This window comes from Pongo pygmaeus, chromosome 1 (genome assembly GCF_028885625.2).
Source record: "Pongo pygmaeus isolate AG05252 chromosome 1, NHGRI_mPonPyg2-v2.0_pri, whole genome shotgun sequence".
NCBI lineage: Eukaryota > Metazoa > Chordata > Mammalia > Primates > Hominidae > Pongo > Pongo pygmaeus.
In genome coordinates, this window is record NC_072373.2 from 108586916 (window position 1) to 108603268 (window position 16353).

At 46.6% G+C, this 16353-nt stretch overlaps 1 protein-coding gene, 1 long non-coding RNA gene and 2 other non-coding genes across 4 annotated transcripts in view; 3 read left to right on the top strand and 1 right to left on the bottom strand.

Annotated features, from left to right (window-relative positions):
- LOC129015142 (neuroblastoma breakpoint family member 11-like) overlaps positions 1-16353 on the top strand; it is a 2260169-nt gene that overhangs the window by 1637773 nt on the left and 606043 nt on the right.
- LOC134739485 (uncharacterized) lies at positions 2282-3491 on the bottom strand. The gene is made up of 2 exons (XR_010126175.1): positions 3309-3491; positions 2282-2536 (listed from the first exon to the last, which is right to left on the bottom strand). It is a non-coding gene; the product is annotated as an uncharacterized LOC134739485 (long non-coding RNA).
- On the top strand, positions 3439-3512 carry TRNAN-GUU (transfer RNA asparagine (anticodon GUU)). The gene has a single exon. It is a non-coding gene; the product is annotated as a tRNA-Asn (tRNA).
- On the top strand, positions 10162-10325 carry LOC129022603 (U1 spliceosomal RNA). Its single transcript, XR_008496485.1, has one exon. It is a non-coding gene; the product is annotated as a U1 spliceosomal RNA (small nuclear RNA).

Here is a 16353-nt window from a genome sequence, read left to right on the forward strand (position 1 = left end):
GTTCCCACGGCACCCGCCGCCGTCTTTGGTCCTCTCGCTGTCACCGGCGGGCAGTAACATTCCGGGTGAGCTAGGGCTCCGAAGACACCAGGAAGGGAGGGACCAGTGGGGAAGGGCACCGCCCGTTTAGGTCCTGCGCAGGAGGGATCCGAAAAACGTCTTGAAGAAATAGAAAGGGAGGGCCAGATGCAGTGGCTCACGCCTGTAATCCCAGCAATTTGGGAGGCCGAGGTGGGTGGATCACGAGGTCACGAGTTCGAGACCAGCCTGGCCAAGATGGTGAAAGCCCGTCTCTACCAAAAATACAACAAGTAGCCGGGTGCGGTGAGGGGCGCCTGTAATCCCAGCTACTCAGGAGGCTGAGGCAGGAGAATCTCTAGAACCCAGGAGGCGGAGGTTGCAGTGAGCTGAGATTGCCCTACTGCACCCTAGCCTGGGCAACACAGCAAGACTCCGTCCCAAATAAATAAATAAATAGAAAGGGAGAGTTGGAAGTAGATCAAAGAGAAGAAAAGAAATCCTAGATTTCCTACCTGAAGGCACCATGAAGATGAAGGCCACCTCTTCTGGGCCGGGTCCTCCCGTTGCAGGTGAACCGAGTTCTGGCCTCCATTGGAGACCAAAGGAGATGACTTTGGCCTGGCTCCTAGTGAGGAAGCCATGCCTAGCCCTGTTCTGTTTGGGCTTGATCCTGTAGCACTTGATTGTCTCTCCTGGACTTTCCACGGATTCCAGGGATGCAACTGAGAAGTTTATTTTTAATGCACTTACTTGAAGTAAGAGTATTTTAAAACATTTTAGCAAAGGAAATGAATTCTGACAGGTTTTGCACTGAAGACATTCACGTGTGAGGAAAACAGGAAAAACACTATGCTAGAAAAAGCAAATGCTGTTGAGATTGTCTCACAAACACAAATTGCGCGTCAGCAGGTAGGTTTGAGCCTCAGGTTGGGCACATTTTACTTTAAGCGCACTGTTGGTGGAACTTAAGGTGACTGTAGGACTTATATATACATACATACATATAATATATATACATATTTATGTGTATATATATATATACACACACATATACAGACACACACACACACACACACACACACACACACACACACACACACACACACACACACACGGTCTTGCTATCTTGCCCAGGGTGGTCTCCAAATCTGGGTCTCAAGCGATCCTCTGCCTCCCCTTCCCAAAGTGCTGGGATTACAGGCGTGAGCCACCTCACCCAGGCCATTTTAATTTAATACTTTTAATTTGAATACACAATCCAAAAATCATATAACAAGTACAGGAAACCCACTTTATGCCAGGTTTACAAAGACGGGAAAGATATCTCAATGACAAAGCGTCGAAGTGGCAACATCCTAAAGTACTGAGAGAAAAAAAGTTATTCTAGAATTCTATGCCAAATTGAAATATCTTTCAAAAATGTGACTGAAATCAGGACATTTAAAGACATACAAAAAATGACAGAATTCACCGAACCACACTACAAGAAATGTTGAAGGAGTCCTCCAGGCCTAAGGATAAGGATACCAAACAGAAATCTGAACCTATACAAAGAAATGGAGACGACTGGAAATCGCTATGTACCTACTTGGATGTTGGGGTTTATAACATGTCCAAAATCAAATTACCTGACAACACTAGCATAAAGGCCAGAAGGGGAGGTATAATGTCACTTGATGGCAGACGGATAAAGATGTATTCTAGGAACCCTAAAGCCACCACTGATATAACAAAAGAAAGAGTTACAGCTAATAAGCCAAGTAAGGAAAGAAAACAGAATGATATTAAAAAAACCATGTAATCGCTGGGTGCGGTGGCTCACGCCTGTAATCCCAGCATTTTGAGAGGCCAAGGCAGGCAGATCACTTGAGGTCAGGAGTTTGAGACCGGCCTGGCCAAAACGGTGAAACCCCGTCTCTACTAAAAATACAAAAATTAGCCCGATGTGGTGGCTCGCGCGGACCTGTAATCTCAGCTACTTGGGAGGCTGAAGCAGGAGATTCGCTTGAACCCGGGAGGCGGAGGTTGCAGTGAGAGCTGAGATCGCACCACTGCACTCCAGCCTGGGTGACAGACCGAGACTCTGTCTCAAAATCAAACAAACAAACAAACAAACAAACAAAAACAGTGTAATCCCCATGCTGGAACAACTGCTCTCCAGGCCTCTACCCTATAGAAATACACAAATGGCCAATGAGAAGTGTACAAGAATGATCACTGCGGCATTATTTGTAATCATAAAATAGTAGCGCCAAAGTAATTTCAAAGATACATGAAAATCGTTTTATTTATTTAACAAACACAAACAATTGAACAAACAATGGAAGCAAGTCCTTTTGCCTAAAGGAACACAGAGGGCCATGCTGATGTTACTCCTCCAAGGATTTCAGTGTTCCCCAACGCCTAGTTTTCGGTCTAGTTCTTCTGGAAGATCTTATTCTTGGGGAGCTGCAGGTTCTGGCGTTTGGGGCTCTTTCAGCTTCTGTCTCCATTTTCCCCTCAATTCCTCCCCATTCTGCTACAATAAAAAAAATTCTCACCTCCGGAAGATCCCGCCTGTGCCTCCCCGCCAACCTTTCAGGAGGTCTGGACGTCTGGTCCACCGCTCCCCGGCTTCTTTCCCCGCTTTTGCTTTTCCCCTCCCCTACTCCCGCCCTCCGGCCTCAGGACCCGACCACCGCCCAGCTGAGCCCCCCGCGGCTCCACCGCGCAGAAGGTGCACTGGAGGCCCTGCCCGTTGCCGCCCCGCGGGGTGCCAAGAAGTCAACCTAAATAAATGCTTTGTAAAAGGAACTTCCCCATGGAAAAATCTCTCATGATTTCCATTCTCAAGGCTCTTCAAAGGACTAAAAGCTAAAGGCGAAGATGGATTCATTCGACAAGTCCTAGTCGTGCGCCCTGGTGAGTGCCAGACCCTGCTCCCTGCGAGGGGGACCCACGAGCCACCCTCACCACGATCCCTGCCCTGGTGGAGCCCCCGTGCGGAACACAGGATCCGAAGATGGCAGCGGAAGCTCCGCAGCGGCCCCAAAAGCGACTGGGCAGGGAGGGCACAGGCTCCCTCACTGGCTGAAGGCGGCGCAAAGAACGGGAAGAGCCATCCCGGGAGCAACCGGGCGTTCAGCTTCCCTAGGGTCCCCAGGCGGCTCGGGCCGGGGTCTCAACCGGGGCGTTTCCGGGGGTTTCTGAAGCAGGCGAGGGGCAGGGCGGGCGAAGGCCATTCGGCTGTCCTTCTGGCTCCAGAATCTCCCAACGCGCAGGTGTCCAACGTGACCAGCGCGACTTACCGCTCCAATCTCTCCGGTTTTCCAAGGCCTTGCTCAGTCGTCCTGCCGGGCTGGCCCTGAGGATGGAAGGGACGGAGGAAGTTTAGTGCGTGCGCCCTGCCTATAGCGCCCAGTAGATCTGGCAGTACCTGTCTCTGTGGCGCAGTCGGTTAGCGCGTTCGGCTGTTAACCGAAAGGTTGGTGGTTCGAGCCCACCCAGGGACGCTTCTTGGAACTTTTAAAGTATTCATGCATTGTCAATCACTAGATAAATGGGGAAGATTTTATCTTCCCGGAGTCCTAAGCCACTAATTTGTGACTTATCCATGTCAAGGGCCCGCCCACCTCCCCGACCGGATTCTTAACCGGGTATCTCCTGAAATCCTGGGTTTATACGTGTGTAACTCAGGAATCCTGAAACAGAGACCTAGGAACCCACTTCTGGTGTGATAAAATTCTAATTCAGTCCGTTATACGCTTAAACGAGTAATTTACATGCCTCTATTTTTTCATATTTTCATAATAGGAGGTCAGTAATATCCCCAGGATGTGTCTGGATTTACTGATGGCTCTATCAATAATGTGACCAGTGGAATCGTTCGTCATCATAGTGATCCTCTCCATCATTTTTGAAAACGGTATTTTTCCTCAGTTTGTGCATGATTTATTTAACCCTTTTCAAAATGTTTTTGTTAGCCAGGCATGGTGGCATGTGCCTGTAATGCCAGGTACTTGGGATTCTGAGGCAGAAGAATCATTTGAACCTGGGAGGTGGAGGCTGCAGTGAGCCCAGATCGCACCACTACACTCCAGCCTGGGCAACAGAGCGAGACTCCAACTCAAAAAAAAAAAAAAAAAAAAAGTTTTTGAGATGAGGTTGGTTTCATTGTTTTAGGATTACAGAGAATGCTGCACCCACCTTTCTTATACACATATCTTTGGTCATTGTGGAAATGTCTACACCGCAGATGTTTCTATAGTGTAGGGAAGTTGATGCACCATTGCTACATTATAGGGTTTACATAATGCTTCTAATTTGAGTACATTCTGCAAATGTGTCTTTCACGGGAGCCGTACCAAATAATATTCCAATAGCAATATTTATAGGAGGAAAAATGTGCAGAAGTGCAATTGAGCTTCGTGCCTCTCCATGGGGCCCATGTTCATAAAATGGTGGCATTAGCAATCATCTGAGAGTGGAGTTTGTGGCCCTCTGACATCAAAAGCTGAAGCAGAGGACATGAAAACTCTCACTGTGCATCCTCTCTAGTCTGGCCAGAATCATTCCTAGGTGGGTGGTCTCTTATCAGGAGGGAATGCTGCTTGCTTGTTTTGTCAAAACCACAAAACGGAGGGAAAGCATCAGGCCGTTGGCTGATAACAGTGGTGAAGCAAGTCTTTCCAAAGGGCTGGTTTGTTGTTAACCCTTAGGAAAAAAGAGGCCTAATTCTTTTTTTTTTTCTTCTTTTTTTTTTTTTTTTTTGAGACAGAGTCTCTCTCTGTCGCCCAGGCTGGAGTGCAGTGGCGCGATCTCGGCTCACTGCAAGCTCCGCCTCCCGGGTTCAGGCCATTCTCCTGCCTCAGCCTCCTGAGTAGCTGGGACTACAGGTGCCCACCACCACGCCCGGCTAATTTTTTGTATTTTTAGTAGAGACGGGGTTTTACCGTGTTAGCCAGGATAGTCTCGATTTCCTGACCTCGTGATCCGCCCGCCTCGGCCTCGCAAAGTGCTGGGATTACAGGCATAAGCCACCGCTCCCGGCCAAAAAAGCCTAATTCTTACCAGATGGTGCCGTGCAGTTCCAGGCTCTTGGTGTCCCAAACAAAGAACTGTACATGACACACACAAAGCAGCAAAGCAAAGCAAAAGTTTATTAAGCACAGTAACACTCTCAGAGTGGGGAGCGTGGGCTGACCTCTGGGAGATGAGATCAGTATTAGTTTGGTGTACTTGGGGTCTTTTTGTGTGTGTGTGTGTGTGTGTGTTTTCTTCTCTTCACAAGGATGCCTACTGTTTTTTTTGTTTGTTTTTTTCGTGAGACAGAGTCTTGCTCTGTCACCCAGGCTGGAGTGCAGTGGCACGATCCTGGCTCACTCCAAGCTCTGCCTCACGGGTTCACGCCATTCTCCTGCCTCAGCCTCCCCAGCAGCTGGGACTACAGGCGCCCGCCACCAGGCCCGGCTAATTTTTTTGTATTTTTAGTACAGACGGGGTTTCACCGTGTTAGCCAGGATGGTCTCGATCTCCTGACCTCATGATCCGCCCACCTCGGCCTCGCAAAGTGCTGGGATTACAGGCGTGAGCCACTGTGCCCGGCCAAGGATGCCTAATCTTTAGCCAGTGTTTGCCTTTTGATTGCTAGGTGGGTTGCTTAGTTACTTTGGCCCTTGTGTGCTTGAATGCTGCCTCCATCCCATAATTTTAAGTACATGCATGATATGCAGTCCATATGCACGAGCTTTAATGAGCTGATTATCATATGAAGTCATATTAAGGATACTTTTTCTCTCTAATGCACATGCCTATCTCTGAAGAGCTGCCCCTTTCCTGGTTTGGATCTTGCTGGCCATGAGGTCCCTGCTTGCTTTTTTTTTTTTTTTTTTTTTTTAAAAGACAGGGTCTCGCTCTGTTGCCCAGTCTGGAGTGCAGTGGCGCGATCTTGGCTCACTGCAACCTCTGCCTCCCGGGTTCAAGCAATTCTCCTGTCTCAGCCTCCTGAGTAGCTGGGAGTACAGGAGTGTACCACCATGCCCAGCTATTTTTTTGTATTTTTAGTAGAGAAGGGGTTTCACTACGTTGGTCAGGCTGGTCTCGAACTCCTGACCTCAGGCGATCCGCCTGCCTTGGCCTCCCAAACTGCTGGGATTGCAGGGGTGAGTGACTGTGCCCGGCCTTGCTTGCTGTTTTAAATCTTACTTTTTGTTTTGGCCGCTCAACTTCTGCCTTTTATCTTGCTTCTTGCTCTCCCACCCCATCACCTTGCTTCTGTTTCTGCTTTACTCATTCTGCCTTTTATCCAGCTTCCAACTCCCTCTGCTGTTCTCCTGCCTCATAATGGCGGTTAGCGAGGGAGGGGTTTTAAGGGGAGCATGTCCGACCTCCTATCCTGTCACAGCCAGAAACAGATTTCAAGGTTTCTCTGTGGTCCTGTCAGCCAAGAGGGAGTCCGTTCAGTTGGTTGTAGGGCCTAGGGCTTATTTTTATTTCTCAATCCTGACAAGGGAAGGCTGGATTAATGCAGATTCTCTGCAGGTGTAAATTTCCCCTATAAAAGACAGTTTTGCAGAGTTACTTCTGTTTGCTGGCTCTCTGACAGCCATCTTAAAATATGCCAAAGAAATATATTCTGGGGCAAAATATTTTGATTTTTTCGTCTATCTATAGCTTCACCATGCTGACAGCCTCCAGTCCAAGCATACCTGAAGCCTTTCTTTTTAAAAAGCTTTCCCACCCTTCTGACTGCCTTCAAGTCTCTGCCAAAACACAAGTAACAGTGGCTGACTCCCTGCCATAGCAAGCTCAGAATAAATAGCCTTTGCTTTTTTTCATTTGGTTGGTCTTCGTTTATTTGCAGAAGCTTCAATGTAGAGTTGACAAGGACTCCATCTTTGACCAAACCTTAGTCAGTTTCCTCGGAGCCCTTTTCCCTATTAGTTCTTGGCCTGCCAAGTCCAGCTTTAGAAAAGAATACTGTTGAGCCTAGTTTAGCAAGAGTCCTCCCAACCACCTTTGATAGCTAATCAAGTTCCTCTTAGTAATTTTCCATCCGCTGACTCTCTTACCTTGCCAGCTGGCTATAAATCTTCAACTCTTCTTGCTGTGTTTGGAGTTGAGCTCAGTTCTCTTCTGGTCTCTCTTGCCTACTGTAGTACATACAATAAAATCCACCTCATGCCTTTAACAAGTGTCCAGTGTAGTCCCTCTGCAACTACTTTTGCAAAATTATGACAATCAGAGAAATCTGACATGGCTGACTCCATTTTGGTTCTAGCCTCACAGGCTAGCTGTCTTTGCTCATTCCTGTGCAATTTCTCCCAAGCTATCTTTGGTAAAAATTGAGTTTATAGTTTAAATCAGGGGTCCCCAACCCCCAGGGCCACAAGACAGGTACTGGTCCATGGCCTGTTAGGAACCCAGCCAAACAGCAGGAGGTGAGTTGCAGGCTTTCGAGCATTACCACCTGAGCTCCGCCTCTTGTCAGATCAGCATCGGCATCAGAGTCTCATCGGAGCTCGGACCCTGTTGGGAACTGCGCATGTGAGGGATCCAGATTGCGCACTCCTTATGAGACTCTAACTAATGCCTGATGACCTGAGGTGGAACAGTTTCATCTGGAAACCCCCTTCCATGGAAAAATTGTCTTCCATGAAACCAGTCCCCGGTGCCAAAAACATTGGGGACAGCCAGAAAGTTTGGTTTAAATGATAACCTTCCCCAAAACTAAATTACCCCTGTAACACTAATGAAAGGCCACCAAGTCAGGAGGATGAAAGGGGCCTGAATTCTGCTAAGATGTATGCCTCGTTAAATAATTACCAGACATTATTCCAGAGTCACAAGATTTGCAGCTTCCCCAATTACTGCTGTGAAGAACATCACTATTGTAGAACCTAAGATTGGCCTCTTGAGATGTCTTTTCAGGCTTTTGCATTTCTGACTACTGGATGGCACCATTTGGCCCAAAAATCAACCAGTCCCTTAGCTCCCACCCAGAAGCTGACTCAATGCAGGAGGGCCATTTTCCACACCCCTGTGATTTCATCCCCAACAATCAGCACTGCCCAAACCCTAGCCCCCTCCCCACCAAACGATCCTTGAAAAACCCCTTACCTCCAAGCCTTCAGTGAGATCGATCTGAGTAATAACTCTGTCCCCCACATGTCGTGGCTGGCCTGTGTCGATTAAACTCTTTACTGCAATGCCATGGTCTCCATGAATTGATTTTGTGTGTACAGTGGGCAGGAAGAACCCATCAGGCAGTTACACCTGCAGGATGGTGCCAGTTCTTTCCACAAAGGCTGGTCGTCAGATACCCGGAAAGTATTTCTCCACTACTACCTGGACGAGGTGTCTCCCTGTCAGTCTCCAGGGAATGGGGCCTGGATCAAGTATTTAGTATTCAGCAGTTACTATACCATCACCTAATCCCTCATTTTCAATATTTTGCCATGCCTTCCAGTGGCCTAACTGGCCACCATGCCACAGAATCTTTACTTCGTGGTCTCCAAAGGAGAACTCTCCATTCAATGTTTTGTGATTTGAGCAATGGAATAGAATCTGATACTGGTGGGCTGGGGGAGGTCCCCGGACACTGGTGGGATCTCGACCCCAGCTGTGGTGTCCAGGCTCTTGACACCATCTCGAGAACCAAGTCAAGGATGAGTCAGCAAATAGCGAAGGAAGAGATGTATTGCAAAGCAAAAAGTACACACTCAAGAAAGGGGAGTTCGGGCATACCCGAGAGAGAACAATGGGTTCTGGGGTTTCATCTCGATGGGTTTCTTTAACCAAGGAGTGGAATATTCATGAAAATTCCTGGGTAAAGGTGGAGATTTCTCGGAACTGTGGTGCCATCCATTTTTACATCAAATATTGGTCTCAGAACTGTCATGGCACTGGTGGGTGTGTGATTTAGTATGTTAATAAGCATATAATGAGGGCCTAGGTAAAACCTACGTCAAATCCAGCACCACACTGAGTCCAGTCAGTCTTAGCCAGCTTGGTCCACAACCCTGGTTTTTCAGCGTCTTATCAGCCCATAGCCTCAAGTCATGTAAATCTGCTGCCTAGAATTTGTTACCCTGCGACCACCCTGTATTATTCCTGTCTCAAATCTACTTGCAAATATTCAAATGGTCTTTGACTTGGGAATTCCAACTTTACTTACTTCACAGTGTTTCCTGCGTTATAATCCAATGTAAGAAAAGATGATCCAGACATTTGTTAAACATCTCAAATAAGATGTACCGCAGGTATTTGTGTCAAATTTGGATTATTTTGGTTTTGTCTTCGCAGAATATAAAAAACTAACGTGAGGTAAGCACTAAGGTCTGGAGATGGCTGTGCGAGAGATGACAAAGTCCAGCACCACGCTTGAGAGTGTCCAATCATCTCTTCTGGGGCAGCATATTTTTCTACAATACTGAATTTGGAAAACAACAACAACAACAACATCAAAACAAATAAACAAACAAAAACCTACAAGAGTCATGAAACTGGACAACTGTCTTCATAACATTACCAGTGATGAAACCAGTAAGGAAGGCTGGTTTGCAGTCATTTGAGAAGCTTCTTTAATTTCATAAATATGGTTTCTCTCTGACATTGAACGGCTTCCAATTTCAAGCGGAATGCTAGGATGTGAAGAGAACCGGTTTCTTTTGTAATCCTAAACGTTCTAGTCTGCAAATTAAAAGCCATTATTTGAAGAAGGGTGCCCCGGCTCCAGCTGGCCACCGAAAGGTTGCTCCGAAGCGCAGGCTAAGGACCGGCTTCTTTGGGCGAGAACAGATGCCAGGGCGGGAGGGAAGAAAGGGAGAGACAGGCGGCACTTCCCCTTGCCGGCTCCGGCAGCGTGTTGGTCGGCTGAGCGGCAGAAAGGCAGACGGGGACTGGGAAAGCCACTGTCGGTGACATCACGGATAGGGCGACTTCTATGTAGATGAGGCAGCGCAGGGGCTGCTGCTTCGCCACCTGCTGCTTAGCCACGAAGGAGTTCCCGTGCCGTGGGAGCCGATTCAGGACCGCTGGTGGGACCTGAGAGTCCCAGCTGTGTGTCAGGGCTAGGAGGGCTCGGGGGTGCGCGGGGCAAGTGACCGTGCGTGTAAAGGGGGAGGCGTGTGAGGCTGTGGCGGGGCGGAGGTGCGGGAACTCATACTTACCTGGCAGGGGAGATACCATGATCACGAAGGTGGTTTTCCCAGGGCGAGGCTTATCCATTGCACTCCGGATGTGCTGACCCCTGCGATTTCCTCAAATGTGGGAAACTCGACTGCATAATTTGTGGTAGTGGGGGACTGCGTTCGCGCTTTCCCCTGATCTTTTTGTGATTTAAAGAACAGGCTGTACGGCAAGCGTTGCTTTTTTCTTTTTTTCTACTGGCTTGTGTCTTAGTCTTAAGTGTTATTCTTACAGTTAAACACTGGAGAATAGAAGTGACATGTTGTCTTCCCCCCTTCCCAGGGAGGAAATAAGAAGCCTCAGCCTTTTACACAAGCTAACTAGCGCCGAAGGCAGCTCTTCGTTTTTTCTACGCGGGGCTGCTTTTTGCAGAGATTTGTCCATGGTCTCTCCAGTCTCTTGGGTTCTCAGGGTCCGTGAAAATCTTCGTGTTTTTTCCTAGCCCCCAGTCACATTTCACACAGCCTCTGCTTCTAGCCGCAGCCCCCTCGGGAGTTTGTAGGATTTCTGTGCTAGCGGGGAATGTGTTCTCACCTCATAGAGCCAGGTGTAAACTACGCAGGCGGGCGCTGTTCTCTGGGATGAAAGCAGGGCCTTTGGGGCTCTTAGCGTCCCCGTTGGGTTGTAGACATAACACGCTTACTTTGTGGAGGGGAAGGGCTCTCCCGGAGCCCAGGTGCCCTAACGCAATTCATCCAGGCCCGCAGGTCAGAACCGCAGTCTCACCTGTCTTGGCCGAAATGCGCTGCGATCCTCCCTGAAATATAAGGCGGGAACTTTTATGAGGAGCCGAGTCCAGTTTCTCTACTGTCTCCTGCCGTTTACATATCTAGTCTTTCTTCAGACTTTATTTAAGCGACAGCTTCTTGTTTGATGTCTCGCTTCCACATCCCACAGCCATTGCCAGGCAACTTTCTAGATAGCACCCCGATCCATCCTTCCCACTCCCAAGCAGCCCTTTCCTATTTCTGGCGCCAGTGTCCTCCCCGGTCCCTCTTTCTTCAGGCCCTCGCTTATCACCTTCATGGACAGAAAATACTTAGCTCTCTCTCAACCTGCAGTTTGCACCTGACACGCGTCAGTACCCTGGCAAATTCCTTAATACCCCTTCTCAAATGGCACTGTAAATTCATCTCTCTCTCTCTCTCTTTTCTTTTCTTCTTTTTTTTTTTTTTTTTGACGGAGTCTCGCTCTGTCGCTCAGGCTGGAGTGCAGTGGCGCGATCTCAGCTCTCTGCAAGCTCAGTCTCCCGGGTTCATGCCATTCTCCTGCCTCAGCCTCCTACGAGTAGCTGGGACTACAGGCGCCCGCCACCACACCCGGCTAATTTTTTGTATTTTTAGTAGAGACGGGGTTTCACCGTGTTAGCCAGGATGGTCTCGATCTCCTGACCTCGTGAACCCTCCTAAAGTGCTGGGGTTAGAGGCGTGAGCCACCGCGCCCGGCAGATTAATCTCTTTTTAACTCCCAGAAGTATCTAATTGGTTTTGTCCCTGCACTACATGAATACTACAGAAGAAAATCCCAGGCCTAGCGATGGCGGATCTGGGCATTGTGCCAGCCTCTCCCAGGGTATGTTTTCTGACCTCACCTACTTCTGATCAACTGAGGTCAGGAGTTCGAGACCAGCCTGACCAACATGGTGAAACTCTGTCTCTACTAAAAATACAAAACAAAACAAAACAAAACAAATAGCCGGGCGTGGTGGTGTGCGTCTGTGGTCCCAACTACTTGGGAGGCTGAGGCAGGAGAATCGCTTGAACCCGGGAGGCGGAGGTTGCAGTGAGCCGAGATCGTGCCGTTGCACCCCAGCCTGGGCGACAGAGCGAGACTCTGTCTCAAAAACAAAAAATAAAAAAACAAAACAAAAAACCAAAAAACTAGTCCATCTGAGACATATTATTGGAGACAGTAGAATCCTGCATCCAACAGGCACTTGGTGCAGATCTGAACCCATTGAGCCATTGGCTCACGTTCCCTCTGTTCTGTTAAGTATCATGAGCAGAAATTGAGCTCTTTGGCTTTTACCCACTAAGTGTGGCTATAGGACAGGTCTCTCTCTCTCTCTCTCTGTCTCTCTCTCTCTGTCTCTCTCTCTCTCTCATTTTTGCATCATTACTTTTTGCCATCAGTGTGGGTTTTTTGTTTTGATGTTATGAAGTGAATTTCTGGGGACAATCTCTGTTGGGTGGTGTTGACAAGGATCCAGTCCCTGTTTGGTAATACCTGACAGCTAAGCTGCTCTGTGAGTCTTTTTTATTGTCTATTTATTGTCCTGAGAATAATGGTATTTCCTGATATTTGAGACTGCAGCAATGATAAGTTGTTCATATCTTGTCTTTCCAATGTTTGGTAAAAATTTTATGGGCCCAATAGTTGTCAATATCTGCAAGAGTGGCATCTCTATTACAAGAGTGATCTTACTACTCAATGTCCCCCCTCCCACCCAACTTCGTTCCATAGGAGCTCTTGGCTTTAACAAATTTACTGTATCTAAAAGACATCTTAGTACAGGAAGAAAACTAAATCTGTAGCATGTAAGGAGCAGTTTTCTTTGATTGGTAGATTCAGGTTTCTAACCAGCTGAAAAATTCAAATACATGTCCTTTAAAGTTAAGTTTAAACCACACTACAGAAAGGAGAGAAAAGATTTATATGATCACATACAAGCGATGGAATCAGCAATATGAGCACTTTTCACAACTATACAAATCAAATTTAATAATCTCCAGAACATTAAGGAAGTTCAGCCCTCAATGAAAATGAATGAAAAGAAATTATTCACCCACTGTTATATGCCTGGAAAGAGAATGTCCTGCCGGACTCAAAATGGTATCACAATGTTACTCAGATTTTCAGCAATGAAGGCCCTCCGAGGATCTAATGATGTTAATATTTTCAGTTTATTTCCTTCACTGATAAACATTGTTAATAGATACCATTGTCTCTGTTTTCACCTTAAGTGATGTTACTTAGCACAATTCGTTTCTTTAGAATGCCCCCTAGTTTGGTGGAAGGAATTTTCCTGCTTTATTAATATAGGATATTTTCTCATGAAACAAACTGGCATACTCTTTCAGTGAAGTGAATAGACAAATTAGGTGTCTAAAATTTTAAAGGAGTCACTGCCCCAATTATCTTAGGAACAATAATAATCACTTATATAAAATTAAAATAAGAAAATTAAGCCAGGTATGGTGGCTCATATCTGCAATCCCAGCACTTTAGGAGGCTGAGGAGGGAGGATCAATTGAGGTTAGGAGTTTGATACCAGCCTGGCAACATAGTGAAACCCCTGTCTCTACAAATTTTTAAGTATTAGCTAATTTTTTTAAGTTGGCCAGGCATGATACTGCATGACTTAATCTCAGCTACTTGGGAGACTGAGGCAGGCTGCAGTGAACTATGATTGCGCCACTGCCCTCCAGCCTGGGTGACAGAGTGAGACTCCCAACTCAAAAAAAAAAAAAAAAGAAAGAAAAGAAAAGAAAAAGAAAAAGAAAGAAAATTAAGAATTTGTTGAAAATTGTTTTACTGCAATACTAGGCTGCATGTCTTGCACCTGTACTCCCAGCAACTCAGCAGGCTGAGGCAGAAGGATTGCTTTAGGTCAGCAGTTGGAGACCAGCCTGGGCAACAGGGCAAGACCCCATCTCTAAAAAAATACAAGGCAAGCTGAGCCAGGAGGATTGCCTGAGCCCAGAAGTTCCACGTTGGTCAGCTATGATAGACCCGCTGCACTCAAGCCTGGATAACAGAGCAAGACCCTGTGCCTTATTTTTTATCTTATTTTATTTTTTTACTACTTATGCTTATTTATTTATTTTTGAGACAGAGTCTTGCTCTGTAGCCCAGGCTAGACTGAAGTGGTGCAATCTCAGCTCACTGCAAGCTCCACCTCCCAGGTTGAAGCTATTTCCCTGCCTCAGCCTCCAGAGTAGCTGGGATTACAGGCGCACACCACCACACACAGCTAATTTTTATATTTTTAGTAGAGATGGGGTTTCACCATGTTTGCCAGGCTGGTCTCAAGCTCTTGACCTCAAGTGATGCGCCTGTCTTGGCCTCCCAAAGTGCTGGGATTACAGGTATGAGTCACCTCGCCCAGCCTACTTATGCTTGAAATGTGAGGTTTCATTAGGGAAAAATTTTCTTGTTGAATTTCTAACATGAACAAATAATAGATTTAGCAGTAGATTAAATTAATGGTCTTGATAGTTTGGTACAATAAAATAAATGGAATGAAGTTGACAGCAGAGAGGAATCTTTGATGCTTTTGAACAATTTAAATCATATAAGTATTGTGGGGAAAAGAAAGAGAGATCAGACTCTTACTGTGTCTATGTAGAAAGAAGGAGACATAAGAGACTCCATTTTGGTCTGTACTAAGAAAAATTCTTCTGCCTTGAGATGCTGTTAATCTGTAACCCTACCCCCAACCATGTGCTCCCTGAAACATGTGCTGTGTCCACTCAAGGTTAAATGGATTAAGGGCTGTGCAGAGTGCGCTTTGTTAGACAAATGCTTGAAGGCAGCATGCTTGTTAAGAGTCATCACCACTCCCTAATCTCAAGCACCCAGAGACACAATACACTGCAGAAGGCCGCAGGGACCTCTGCCAAGGAAAGCCAGGTATTGTCCAAGGTTTCTCCCCACGTGATAGTCTGAAATATGGCCTCGTGGGAAGGGAAAGACCTGACCGTCCCCCAGCCCGACACCCTTGACACCCGTAAAGGGTCTGTGCCGAGGAGGATTAGTAAAAGAGGAAGGCCTCTTTGCAGTTGAGATAAGAGGAAGGCATCTGTCTCCTGCTCGTCCCTGGGCAATGGAATGTCTCAGTGTAAAACCCGATTGTATATTCCATCTACTGAGATAAGAGGAAACCGCCTTAGGGCTGGAGGTGGGACATGTGGGCAGCAATACTGCTCTTTAAGGCATTGAGATGTTTATATATATGCACATCAAAAGCACAGCACTTTTTTCTTTAGCTTGTTTATGATGCAGAGACATTTGTTCACATGTTTTTCTGCTGATCCTCTCTCCACAATTACCCCATTGTCCTGCCACATCCCCCTCTCCGAGAAATGCCCGATAATGATCAATAAATACTAAGGGAACTCAGAGACTGGTGCCGGCACAGGTCCTCCATATGCTGAGCGCCGGTTCCCTGGGCCCACTTTTCTTTCTCTATACTTTGTCTCTGTGTCTCTTTCTTTTCTCAAGTCTCTCATTCCACCCGATGAGAAATGCCCACAAGTGTGGAGGGGCAGGCCACCCCTTCATCTGGTGCCCAACGTGGGTGCTCTTCTCTAGGGTGAAGGTACGTTCAAGCATGGTCATTGAGGACAAGTTGACAGGAGATCCCGAGTACATCTGCAGTCAGTCTTGCGGTAAGCTTGTGCGCTCAAAGAACCTAGGGTAACAATGGGGCAAACTAAAAGTAAATATGCCTCTTATCTTAGCTTTATTAAAATTCTTTTAAAAAGAGTGGGAGTTAGAGTCTCTACAAAAAATCTAATCACGCTATTTTGAACAATAGAACAATTTTGCCCATGGTTTCCAGAACAGGGAACTTTAGATCTAAAAGACTGGAAAAACATTGGCAAAGAATTAAAACAAGCAAGTAGGGAGGGTAAAATCATCCCACTTACAGTATGGAATGATTGGGCCATTATTAAAGTAATTTTAGAACTGTTTCAAACAGAAGAAGACAGGGTTGCAGTTTCTGATGCCCCCGAAAGCTGTGGAATAGATTGTAAAGAAGAGGCAGGGATAAAATCCTGGAAAGGAATGGAAAGTTTACATTGTGAATATGTAGCAGAGCCGGCTTATATGGCTCAGTCAACGCAAAATGTTGACTATAATCAATTACAGGGGGTGGTATATCCTGAAACGTTAAAATTAGAAGAAAAAGGTCCAGAATCAGTGGGGCCATCAGAGTCTAAACCACGAGGGCCAACTCCTCTTCCAGCAGTTCAGATGCCTGTAACATTACAACCTCAAATGCGGGCTAGACAAGTACAAACCCCAGGAGAATATCAAATAGAGAAAGATAGAGTCTCTGTCACCGCAATGCCAATCCAAATACAGTATCCACAATATCAGCCGGTAGAAAATAAGACCCAACCACCAGTAGCCTATCAATACTGGCTGCCAGCCAAACTT